Source organism: Camellia sinensis, chromosome 9, assembly GCF_055761805.1.
Source record: "Camellia sinensis isolate YWXY chromosome 9, ASM5576180v1, whole genome shotgun sequence".
Lineage (NCBI taxonomy): Eukaryota > Viridiplantae > Streptophyta > Magnoliopsida > Ericales > Theaceae > Camellia > Camellia sinensis.
The window spans coordinates 127,060,097-127,073,214 of NC_138969.1; positions in this window are offsets into that span (position 1 = coordinate 127,060,097).

Sequence of the window (13,118 nt, forward strand, 5' to 3'; positions counted from 1 at the left end):
TATACGATTCAAATCATATTAACGGATTACATGCTAAATTTTCACCCCAAGTAGAATACACCATTTGTTTTTAGAAAGTTGCAGTAAAAGTCATTGCCAAACTATAGCTTTTGACTTGGACCTCAAAAATAGTATTTTTCAAGAGTAATGCAAATGCTAAGGATTAAAGAAAAAAAAATAATTAAAAAAATAAAATAAAATAAATTCTATCAAATATTTATATGTGAGACCCATCTATGTGAGTATTTAGTAAAAAATGTAGAATCTCTAATATTTTCCATTTTTCAATGGTTGCATCTATGGTGTTTTGATGCATCATACACCAAAACAAATCCCAACCGTCAGATTCGTATAAGGAGAAAATTCAAGGGATTTTTACCCATAAATTCGATAACTAAAACTTTCATTCTATTTAGACCCATTCAGAATTTGCAATTCCATTTAGTCCTATAACTTTCTAAAAGACCAAAAAACCCCTTTTTTGATGTGTCTCCAAACTTGGCAATATAAATCCCAATTCAATTTGTAGCTTGATTGTAGGAATTATTTTTGTGAAACTATCTAATCTAAGTGATATTATTTTGTTATTATAATATTAATTTTCGGAAAAATCTATATTTTCAGATTAAAACAAAAAAAACCCCATGGTTAGATAATAATGTGAATTTCTTTAGTGTGAATTTTCTAAGAAATGAGATAATTATAAATGTGAATATCCATACTTTCAATAAATAAAATATTGTGAATTTGTAAAAAGTTTAAAAAATGGTGTGAATACTCACATTTTTCAAAAAAAATATTCACATTTTCTTATTCATTCATATTATTCCTACTCACAACAATTATGAACATTCACATAATTTATTCTATGAACAAAATTCATTAAGCAAAAAATTATCAACTTTATAAGTTATCTTTTGAACTTAATATGGTATTGTGAATTTTATTTTATTTATATTTCAAATATGTGAAATTTCACACTATATTATAAATTTAAAATTTAAAAATTTTCAATCAAAAACTAAGTAAAATTTTAAAACATTTATAAAAAAATGTGAAATTTCAAAAGTGAAAAGTTTCGTACTATCAAATCCAAAAAAATTTGAAGTTTTATATATATTTTTTCATTTTACATAATTTTATATTCAATTCTTATCTAATATATCTCATCAAGTACTTTTTAAAAATGTAAATTTTATCAAAAATAGATGTGTACAACTTACATTATGAAAAATTAAAATTTGACATATAAACAGATATAGTAGTAATATAAGTATATTGACTACTTTCCTAGATTTGTACTTGCACATATAAGGATAAAAATGTCTAAAATTTTGAAAAAATGATTTAGTCTTCCAAACAACTTATATAATAGGACTTTAGTAATTAAGAAAAATGTGTTAGAGCATCTACATACACTATTTAAATGAAATTTATTAGTTATTATAACTAATATTATCATATTTTAGTCATCTAATAGGTTAATTATTATAATAGCTATTTTGACAAATTCTTAAGGGTTAGCTACATTTGAAGAGCCTCTCAATGCTCTTTAAACAATTTGTGTGTATAAATAGATAAAATAAAGAATAGCATTGGAGTACACATAATAATAAGGAAAAAATATATATATATCTTTTTTATATTTAAGTTAGTAGAAAATGAAGAGCATGGTTGTAATTGCTCTTAGGACCTAATGAAATACAAATGCATAAAAGAGGATTTATGAGTAAAAATTCCTATTTAACCATTGATAATACTAAAAGCAAAAAAGCATAATTTTCTCTAAAATGAAATGTTCTTGCACTTAAACAGATCCTATTATCACTACAACGAAACTATCAACTTCTAAATTTATTCATAGTCACGTTACAAGGGTTAAGTTGGGTTTTAGTTGGATGAATGTTTTAAGAGTTGCAAACATATTTTTGGAATATCCCTTTACGTAATCTGTCAACTAAATTTAGAGGGTATTAAAGCAAGCAAGATACCAAGAATATTTATCCTTCAACGAAAAATTAACAACACTTTATATTTCTTTTTAAGTTCAGTTTTATTAGGATGAAAGTAGCGAAAACTTCAATTTATATCAACATGAATAACTAAGTTTTTAATTTATTGCAAAATAAATAATTAATACAAGAAAACTTAATTGATAATTCTTTTTGCACAACAAAAAGAGCTCATTACACCCTAATTTTTCAAAAATATTATTACACTTTTACCCCTTCTAAAATTACCAAAAAAAACTCTCCAAACCTTAACCCTAATTTCTCACCACAATCACCTTTTTGATAAGGCAAAGCAGTCACAGCAGCCAGTTACAGCCAAGGTCACAACACAGCAACCAACAGCTGTCACAACAGTCCAGCAGCCAAGGCCACAACTCAGCAGCCAGTAGCCACAGCCGAGGCTGCAGCTCCGAACAGACAAAGCAATTAAAGCTGCAGCAGCTGCAGCTCTCTCTCATCTACTGCAACTCTCTCTCTCTCTCTCTCTCTCTCTCTCTCTCTCTCTCTCATTTCAAGCATATGTGAATTGCAAAGCAAGTTGCAAATAAGCTGTTAGTTTGTTAGAGATTAACTATGGTTTACTTAGATAGTTACAGTCAGGTTAAGTAAAGAGTACTAGATATGTATATAAATACTGTCACCAAGGCATCTCTAACGGTTCACTAAAAATTTCATTAAATCCGAGTAAAAAAAAAAGACGAATTCCTCAATCTAATATCAGTCACTCCCACAATGAGTACTGTAGTTTTCATCAAAACGCATTGGACGTCCAATGGAACGACCAGCCGGTCGACCAGAAAAAGGAAACTTAATTTTTTTTTTCCTATCTATTTTCCCACATTTTCGTGGAAACCTAGATGGAAAATGATTGAATGAAGAGGAGAAAAACACGAGTCTCACCGCAGGGACACTGCGAGGGTAGTGAATGGAAGCAGAGATGAGGAGCTTTTGCTAGCCATCAATGATGAGAGAGCGATGACCGTACGTAACATTGTTGGTTGCAGAAGTGAATACAATAATCGTACGTAACATTGTTGGTTGCAAAAGCGAATGCGATGAATGATGTAAACAAGAGAGAGAACAGAAGAGGGGTTTTGATAATGGGTATGGAAATGGAACAGGGGTTCACCATTGTGTAGTGTGAAGCACTCAGAGAGAGAGAGAGAGAGCTCTGCTTCAAAGTGGGAATGGTAATAAGTAGGACTGAAGTGTGTAGTTGTAGATAGATACGTATATATGGACAATGATAGGGCACATTGAAGTCAGCATAGATGCAGTAGAGACAAAGGCCAGTCCAACCATGTTTCTGGGTTTGAGAGAGAGAGAGAGAGAGAGAGGCCAGCCTTTTTAGCATAGATACATAATATTGTTTTTGTTTTCTTGTTTTTTGTTTTCATATTTTTGGAAACAACAGCAATTGCATGTGTGAAAAACACCCAGCCTTTTCATTTTTGTGCGAAACAGTTTTGGAAATAATGAATATTTGGTTGTATTTCGTAAAAAGTTGGTTTTTTTCTAAAAAAAAAATTCAGAACAAATTTTAGATAAACATGTTTTTTGTGTTTTTCAAAAAAATGAAAACACAGCTAAGCAATTTTATGTTTCAAAAAGTTCTTTAAAGGTTGATTATTTTTAGATTTTTTTGCCAAAAACGTAAGTATAGTCAAGTGGGATCAACAATAATGTAGTCATTGAAAATTTTGATAACTATATTTGTAGTTGAATGCATCAGCAAAACAATCCTCTCTTATTACTCTTTCCTCACATTTTCAATTAAAAGTTTGCTTGAGGGGTCATTCGGGGGGTCGACCAGGGGTTAACCTCCTAGTGTAAAATTTCACAAAATTTTGCCTTAAGGCGGTCATCTGAAAGGACATATGAGGAGACATCCGGGAGAACATCTGGGAGTGGAAATACAACGGTAATGACTAGTGTTTTGATGAAAGGCACACAACATCCTCAGTTTGGTGAAAGATTTGGGATGTTCTCAATTTGATATAGCTTTGATAAAATCATTGGAGAGAAAGAAAAAAAAAAGTGTACTTTTTTACCAAATTCAAATTTTGTAATGGATTTGGTTAAACGTTAGAGATGGCCTCACTGTATTGCTAGTGCTTGATTTCATTCAATACAATTTATTTTCTTGTTTCTCTTTATGGTATCAGAGCACTAGGCTCTTGTGAGATCCGATTCTTCAGAGAAGTTCATCAATGGCTTCTCCAACCACCATAGTTGCAATAACATCCTCTTCTTCTCCTTCAATTCCTTCATCTACCACACTACCTTCAAATCTCACAATATTAATCTCGAATCTTAGTGCCTTTGTCACTACAAAGCTAGACTAATCAAATTACATAGTCTGGAAAAATCAGTTGCAAAATATCTTGCAAGCAACAAAGCTTCTTGGCTATGTGGATGGATTTGAGGTATGTCCTCCATTAGTTGTGTTAGATTCAAACAATCTTGAAGTTTTGAATCCAAGTTATACTTTATGGAGCACCATTGATGCTCACCTCTTGAGTTGCATAACTGTAACACTTTCTCCTTTCATTTTTACAACTATGATTCATTATCAAACTAGTCATGAAGTTTGGAATGTTCTTGCCAAAAGATTTACCTCTCTCTCTCTAGATCTCACATATATCAATTGAAGAATAAATTGAATCAAATGGTTAAGAAAGGATCCACAATGGAAGAATATCTGAACTAGTTCAAAGCAATATCAGATCAACTTGCTTTGGCTTCATCACCTGTTAATGATAAAGATTTAGTCCTCTTGATCTTGAATGGACTACCTGAATAATACAATGCTTTAAAAACCACTATATGTGCTAGGTCAAGTCCTATTTCAATGGATCAACTGGGTTCTTTACTTTGTTCAGAATCTATCCACGTGGAATTTTCTCTCAAGCACACACATACTTCAGAAATTCCAGGTTCATTTGCCTACATTGCACACAGAGGTAGCTACTCTAATAGAGAAGGACATAGAGGTTCCTATAGGGGCAAAGGTGCTTTCCAAGGCAGAGAAGGGGGCGAATTTCAAGGTTAGAATAATCGTTTTCAAATTCAGAGAGGAGGAAACACTCAATCTCAGAATGGAAGAGCAGGATACAATGTCAATATAAATGGTTCTAATGTGATCTATCAAATTTGTGGGAAAGGAAACCATATTGCTTTAGACTGTTGGTCTAGACTAGATACCTTTCAGACATCATCTTACAACCATTTCTCTTCTCTTTCATCCTCTATAGGCCAGCCTAAGGCATATGTTGTATCTAATACAACTTAACAATTTGAAGCCAGCTGGTTTCTTGATTCTAGAGCTACTACTCACATGACACATGATCTGAATAATCTCTCCCTTTATCAACCATATCATGGTTCAAATCAGGTTGCAGAAGGTGATGGTATCACTCTCCCTATTGCTCAAACTGGTAAAGGACTCCTTCCAACTCTCTCATTTCCATTCCAACTTACTAAACTACTTCATGTTCCTACTCTTTCTTCAAATTTACTTTCAGTTCATCAATTGGCTATGGATAACCATTGTACCATTACATTTGGTGAATATTCTTTTATTATTCAGGACAAGAGTACTCAGAAAGTCTTTATAGCAATCCTGGTTTTCCCCACCAAGTATTGTGTTCCTGACTCGGGTCTTGTGGTTGTTGTTGTTGTCTTATTCTTGTTTTCATCCTTTAATTCCTTGTATTTTGGGTTTTGGGATGTGTTAGGTAAGATTGGAACAGGTTGGTTGGGTGTTGGAACATATGGTTGCTGTCCAGATTTTTGTTCTTTCGCTCAAGCGAGACTTTTGTCGCTCGAGCGAGCCTTGGTCTTGTGTCTCTTCGCTCGAGCGAGATCTCTTGCGCTCGAGCGTGCGTTTGCGTCCAATTTGGACCTGAAGGTAGTCATTCTTGGCTCGAGCGAGCTTTCCTTAGCTCGAGCGAGCGAGCCCTATGTTTTGAGTTTCTTCGCTCGAGCAAGCGGTCCTTCGCTCAAGCGTGCTTCTGGGTTGCAGACCTGAAGCTTTGCATTGTTCGCTCGAGCGACGCTTCTTGCGCTCGAGCGAGGTATTTTTGTGTCGGGTCGCTCGAGCGACCAATCCTTTGCTCGAGCGAGCCTCGAGTACATCAGTTGCAGCAGCGTGTTTCTTCTTCACTTTTTCATCTCTTTTTACTTCCAAACCCTAGATCCGACTCTCTCTCTCTCTCTCTCTCTCTACATACACCTTCTCTCTACAAATACCCTTGGTTCTTGGGTGTGTCTACCCTAATCTCTTTATAAGAAAGGTGGAGCATGGTGCGGGCTACACTTTGATCCGAAAAAGTTGTGCATTGGAGCACTTTCGAATTTCTTCATCTTCTCATTTGGGATCTTAACTTCGAGGTAGGGACGATCTATTCCTTCTTATGAGTTGTAACATAAATATTAGTCATTTAGTATAAATGTTGATATTTGGTGATTTGGGAAGTTAGGGTTTGAGATTAGTGGTACATAAGAGAGGGGTTTTGTGTTTTAAACTCCATATGTACATGAGGTCTTAAAAATGAGGTTTTGTGGGTTTGATAGGTGAGATTTGGTCTTAGGATCAGTGTTTGAAAAAATGGGGAAAATGCCCTAATTGAATTTAAATAATTAATTTGTATAATTAATTTGGTAATTGTGGGGAATATGAAATTGATTTGCACATCATGAAATTGGATGGAATTGGGACTAGTTGGTGTAGTCGGTTTGATAAATCACTCACCTATGAAAAATGTAATAATTTATCTGTTTGGTAAATTCATCTATCTGTTTAGAAAAAACTGCTTGGGGCTATCGGTAGAGGATAGTCTTGATTGTTGTAGAACTGCATGATGATTAGGTAAATTGAAACTAATCAATTGAAATATGTCATTGAATATGATAGTGGGAAGAACACATTAAATATGTGCCTTAATTGATCCTGGCATAAGATAAAGAGTTTAATACATTGTATATGTATCTTTATTTGGGAGGAGATATGGGATGTACTCCATATGTGATTAAATGCTTTAATACATTATATATGTATCTTTGTTTGGAAGGAGATAGGGGATGTACTCCATATTTGATTAGATACTTTAATACATTGTATATGCATCTTTGTTTGGGAGGAGATAGGGGATGTACTCCATACGTGATTAAACGCTTTAATACATTGTATATGTATCTTTGTTTGGGAGGAGATGGGGGATGTACACCATAGATAATTAAGTTGGCCGGAGTGTCCAGGGTGTAAGTCCCGAAACCCTATAAATTGAAGTGCATGAATGAAGTTGATAATTGAAAGGTTAATTACATGAGTTGTAGTCTCATTTGGAATTTTGGATGACAGAAGTGTTAAAAAGTCGAGTTGCAGTCTCATTTAAATTGTTTGGTTACACAATGAACCATATTTAGGAATTGAATTTGTTAAATAAAGGAGAAGTGGATTGAAACATGGATGTAATTGTTGTTGGGCTATGAGAAGGGTGTGAGTTGGTTTACATGTGTTAATCATTTGTCGAATGATAATGTTTTAGTTATTTCTCATATTGGGTTTAGCATATCTCTACTGGGCTTTGGCTCACTCTACTTGGGACACCATTTTCAGGTACAGAAGACGTGTCAAGTTCAAGATCTTTACTTGGGAGGTTTTAGGAGTTGAAGATTTTGCTTTGTTATTTCTTTTTTTGATTACATGTAAATGCAAGCCGAGGGCTTCACTTGTAAAAGAGTTAGAACTCTTCTTTTGTGTAACCAAGTAACAACTTGGAAAGATGTAAGCCCGTAGGGCATTCTAGCATTTTTGTAGACATTTGTAAGTTGTATGAAATACTCTTTTGTAATATTAACACTGACGTAAGCATTGAAATGTGATTTACCTATCATGTATATAGAACTGTTGGATGTTGGGATTATGTATTATTTTGAGGGCATTACAACTTGGTATCAGAGCGTACCGGGTTTGAATACTTTGGGTACGTGGGAAGTGGTTAGTACCACAATGGGTTTGTCTCGCTTGTTATAGACTTAAGTATGATGTTATGTGCTTATGTGATAACATGTTTATTTGACTATATGGGTATGTGATTTATTTTCTAGGATGTTGATTGTATCCTTGGGTTTCTGGGAGTCCTGTTGGAAAGGCACTTGATCACTGCCGTTTCTAACTGGAACTCTAGCAACGCCACGGGACGGTCATTATCCGGAAATGCGATTCGTAAGTGCTTATATGATTATGTGCTTATGTGGAGCGAATTACAGTTGTCTATCGTGTTAGCAAGCGAGTGAAATAGCTTCGGCACCTTTGATAATGTGTTAATATCTTTGTTACCTTTACTAGGATGCCTAGACGAGGAAGTAGTGATTTCCCTCATTCCACACGGGAAGAGTTGCGGAAACAGTTTGTGGAGTTACGCCAAGGTACTACACCTTTGGTACAGTTTGAAGCATGGTTTGCTAATCTGTCGAGATTTGCCCCAGAGTTAGTAAAGACAGAAGAAATGCGTTGTGCAAAGTTTGAGAGTAGGCTGTGTGACGACATCCAAGAAAGGATTGCTAGGTCTTGGCATAGGAGTTATAGTGTGCTTGTTAAGGCGACAACTCATGTAGAGGCAGCGGTGCTGGCTATGGGACAAAATAGGGAGAAGGCCATTTCGGCGACTCCTGTAACTCAGAGTGTTGATAGGCTTTTTAAGAGACAGAAGGGTTTTAACCCACAACAATTTCAGAGAGCTCAGTCTAGCTCTACCTTTCCAGTGCCGAGTCTAGGTCCGGGAAAGGGTAAGCGGAGGGTTGTCGCTTGTTTCAAATGTGGTCAGTTGGGCCACAAGTCTCCAGCTTGCCTACGGAGGAAGAGGGCAGGCTTGGCAGTTCGACCAGTAGTTGCACCACCAGAATCATCTAGCTAACCAGGTTTTGGATCGATCGAATGCTCATTGGGGAAGCAGTCGTTGGGGTCCCCATCAGTTCAAACTTTGAACCAGTCACGTACTTGGGAGCCACTTACTTGTTGGGTGTGTAATCAGCTAGGTCATATCAAACATTTCTGTACCCAGCCAGGGGCTTCTTTGGGAGTTTTGCAACCTAGTCGGGTTCGGCTTTATTCGACTGGGCAGGGGTAATACCGTTATGAGAAACAAACAAGTCAGATTTCGAGGGCCTCAAGAGAGTCGAGTTCCCAAGCCCCAATTGGGGAAATTTGCAGTTGTTCCAGGTGTGGCCAGTTGGGGCATATCAGTAGTTCTTGTCCGTGGCTTGTAAGCTCGTAGGATATCTCGAGTTTGAGAATGACCAACTTTAGTGGTCCAACGAGGGACGGTAACGGTGGTAATACCGATGGGATGGTTTTTTTTTGGCTAATCTGTTTTGTAATAGGTGAATTATCGTTTTGTAATTATTGGGTTTTATTGTGTAAGCAATGTGTTTTGGGAATGTTGGAACATCAAAGTTTCTTGTTTATATATATATGTGCCTGTGTTTAATTATTTTCATGGAATGGGCAGATTGGAGCCTATAACGCCTCTAAGGTTTTGTTAATGTAATAAGTTGTTGTGAAACCAGAAAATTTTTGTAATAATGCATTTGTATGCGTGTGATTTGGTTTGGAAAAGTGAGGGCTGGGGAGCCATATTTTGAAATTTAAAAGAATTATTGAGGGATGTGTATCCTGGTCAGGATTACTATGGGGCGAGAACAGTTATACTTGCCGGGTGTGCGGAATTTCATGAGTGTTACCTATTTGATCTTATGTGCGTGGTAGAGATTTTGGTCTACTGTTGTGAGAACTCCTCGAGAGGATGTGAGGTGTGCGATTAACAATAGGTTTTGCACATTTAACACGATGATTTTAAGGAGGAATAGCGTATAGTTTCCTTTGGTATAGACTTGTACCTTCATGGTGGGTAATGTTGTCAAAGCTTCATACTTTTTGATTGGCCGTTTTATCAGAGGGTGTGTTAGTCCCTTATCAAAATCGTGGTTGTTGGCATCGGTAGGTGGTGTGTTGTGAGCAGTTGGTGTTATGTTTCGGGCAGTAGTATAGTGGTTATTTTCTAAGTTTCAAAATTCTTTTAACTATGTTCGAATGTGTTAGGTATGTGCCTTAATACTGTTTAAGTCAGGAGATGCTATCGGTAGGGTTGGTCGAATGTACAACCCGTGATCAGGGTGTGACCCGTGAGTAGGGTCACAGAGGTATGGTGCTTGCAGATGAAAGTTTGGGTTAATAGCAAGGAGGGTGAGGACTTTTACTCTTCTAGAGAGTTAGGATGGTAAGTCTTGGAAGGCCTTATCGGCGACATGCGATGGTGCCGAGGCTTGCTTCCAGGTGATTGTTCAGTAGTGACGATGGATAGTAGTTTGACATGGAGGCTTAATATTTTGATTGTGCTCTCGGGACGAGTGACAAATAAAATGTGGAATAAAGAGTTGACCTTGTAGGTCATTGAGGGATGAAGGTACTATGTTGACATGTGTTCGGTTCGAGCAGTTACGTGGTAACGATAGATGTTGTGGCATAGTAAGCCTTGCTAGTCAACGTGGGTGTGAGTACATTTTTAGGACGAGGAGGTGCGTGCCATGTAGGCATACGTGTGAGGGGTGAATGGGAAAATCAAAGTGTCTTGATGTGGAGACTAACTTCCACATGGGCAGTTAGAAGGTTATTTTAAGCTATAGTAGTCGGTTTTGAATTTCGGTTGAGGACTTCGACCTTGTAAGCGCTTACGTTATTTTGTGATTAGGGGGCGTGCAATTTCCTCCCTGGTAATGTTGTATGGTTGGCATTTCAAAATTTAGAGGGATTCTCACCATGGAAATTTTGTTTTGGGCGTTGCGTCATCACCGTGAGTGTGACGGGTTTTGTGGAATAACTATGTTGATGAAAATTTGGAGGAAGACCACAAATTGGGTACTCTTCATAAACTAAAACGGTTTTGGGCTGGAACGTAAATTTGCGACCCTTATTTTAAGGAAAATAATTTGAAAATCTTTTGGTTCGGTGGTGGCCAGTTGTTAATGTGGTGTTTAAATTATGGCGATGTAAGTCTGAACACCTTATTGGGGGAATAAATAAAGTAATTTCCTTAACCTAGACAGAGTATCTCATGAGGAGTTAGATTTGACCTAGCCTGAGTTGCTGGTTGCATGTTGTGTGTCTTTGGCAAGGATTAGGAGTTGTCGGGCATTGATGTGCCAAAATGTCATTGATTATCCGCGCTTTATTTTACGTGCTCGTTTTGTGAAAGTTTGTCGAAAGCCTTGTGTACGAGTAATTTCGTGTTTCCTATGTTGGAGTGTTAAGCGCTCAACACTGGGTTGGTATTGTCAGTAGTCGAGACGTGGTGAATGTTTCAGAACATTGTAGTGGTTAAAGTTGTCGTACTGTTATTACTGTTATCAAGTCTTGTGAAACAGGACACTTCCATTAATTAAAGTATTGTGGAAACATCACGGTGTTGAGAAAGAAACTTGGGAGCGTGAATAGAGGTCCAAGACAAAAATACCCAGACTTGTCTGTTAATGTTTGACCATGTATTGGAAATTTTGTTTTATTGATAAATTCAAAAAAAGAAAAAGAAAAAAAACAACATTGTATATGTATTGGACTATGGAAACGTTGTAATTGTTGACTACAATATGGGAATGAGGGTTTACCTTAACATTGTATATGTTGAATATGTTTTAGAGGTGCAAATGTGGTTATGAACCTTGTATATGTTATAGATGCTTCAGGAACTTGATTTCAGTTGAACACTATGTATGACTTGAGAATATGGAATATTGTATGCGTTGTATCAAATGTAGAAACATTATATATGTTTGAAATTTTGAAGCATGGTATATGTTGCATGTATTTCGGAAATGTAAGTATGTTATAAGCATTGAAAATGTTTTGGAACACATGAATTATATATGTTGAAATCAGTTGAAATTCAAAAGAATATATGCTGATAATGCATATCAAGCTATATTTGTGAAGTTGTTCCCTTGAAAAGAGATAGAATGATCAGTAGTGGATCATGTTGGTGAATGCGGTACTTTAATCATGTTGAAAATTGAACAAAAATAATTTTTTTGAAACTCGTATGAAATTTCGGGGACAAAATTCTTTAAGGGGGGGAGGTTATAGTGATCCCGGTTTTCCCCGCCAAGTATTGTGTTCCTGACTCAGGTCTTGTGGTTGTTGTTGTTGTCTTATTCTTGTTTCCATCCTTTAATTCCTTGTATTTTGGGTTTTGGGATGTGTTAGGTAAGATTGGAACAGGTTGGTTGGATGTTGAAACATATGGTTGCTTTCCAGATTTTTGTTCCTTCGCTCGAGCGAGACTTTTGTCGCTCGAGCGAGCCTTGGTTTTGTGTCTCTTCGCTCGAGCGAGATCTCTTGCGCTCGAGCGTGCGTCTGCGTCCAGTTTGGACCTGAAGGTAGTCATTCTTGGCTTGAGCGAGCTTTCCTTAGCTCGAGCGAGCGAGCCCTATGTTTTGAGTTTCTTCGCCCGAGCAAGTGGTCCTTCGCTCGTGCATGCTTCTGGGTTGCAGGCCTGAAGCTTTGCATTGTTCACTCGAGCGACGCTTCTTGCGCTCGAGCGAGGTATTTTTGTGTCTAGTCACTCAAGCGACCAATCCTTCGCTCGAGCGAGCCTCGAGTATATCAGTTGTAGCAGCGTATTTCTTCTTCACTTTTTCATCTCTTTTTACTTCCAAACCCTAGATCTGACTCTCTCTCTCTCTCTCTACATGCACCTTCTCTCTACAAATACCCTTGGTTCTTGGGTGTGTCTACCCTAATCTTTTTGTAAGAAAGGTGGAGCTTGGTGCAGGCTACACTTTGATTCGAAAAAGTTGTGCTTTGGAGCACTTTTGAATTTCTTCATCTTCTCATTTGGGATCTTAACTTCGAGGTAGGGACGGTCTATTCCTTCTTATGAGTTGTAACATAAATATTAGTCATTTAGTATAAATGTTGAGATTTGGTGATTTGGGAAGTTAGGGTTTGAGATTAGTGGTACATAAGAGAGGGGTTTTGTGTTTTAAACTCCATATGTATATGAGGTCTTAAAAATGAGGTTTTGTGGGTTTGATAGGTGAGATTTGGTC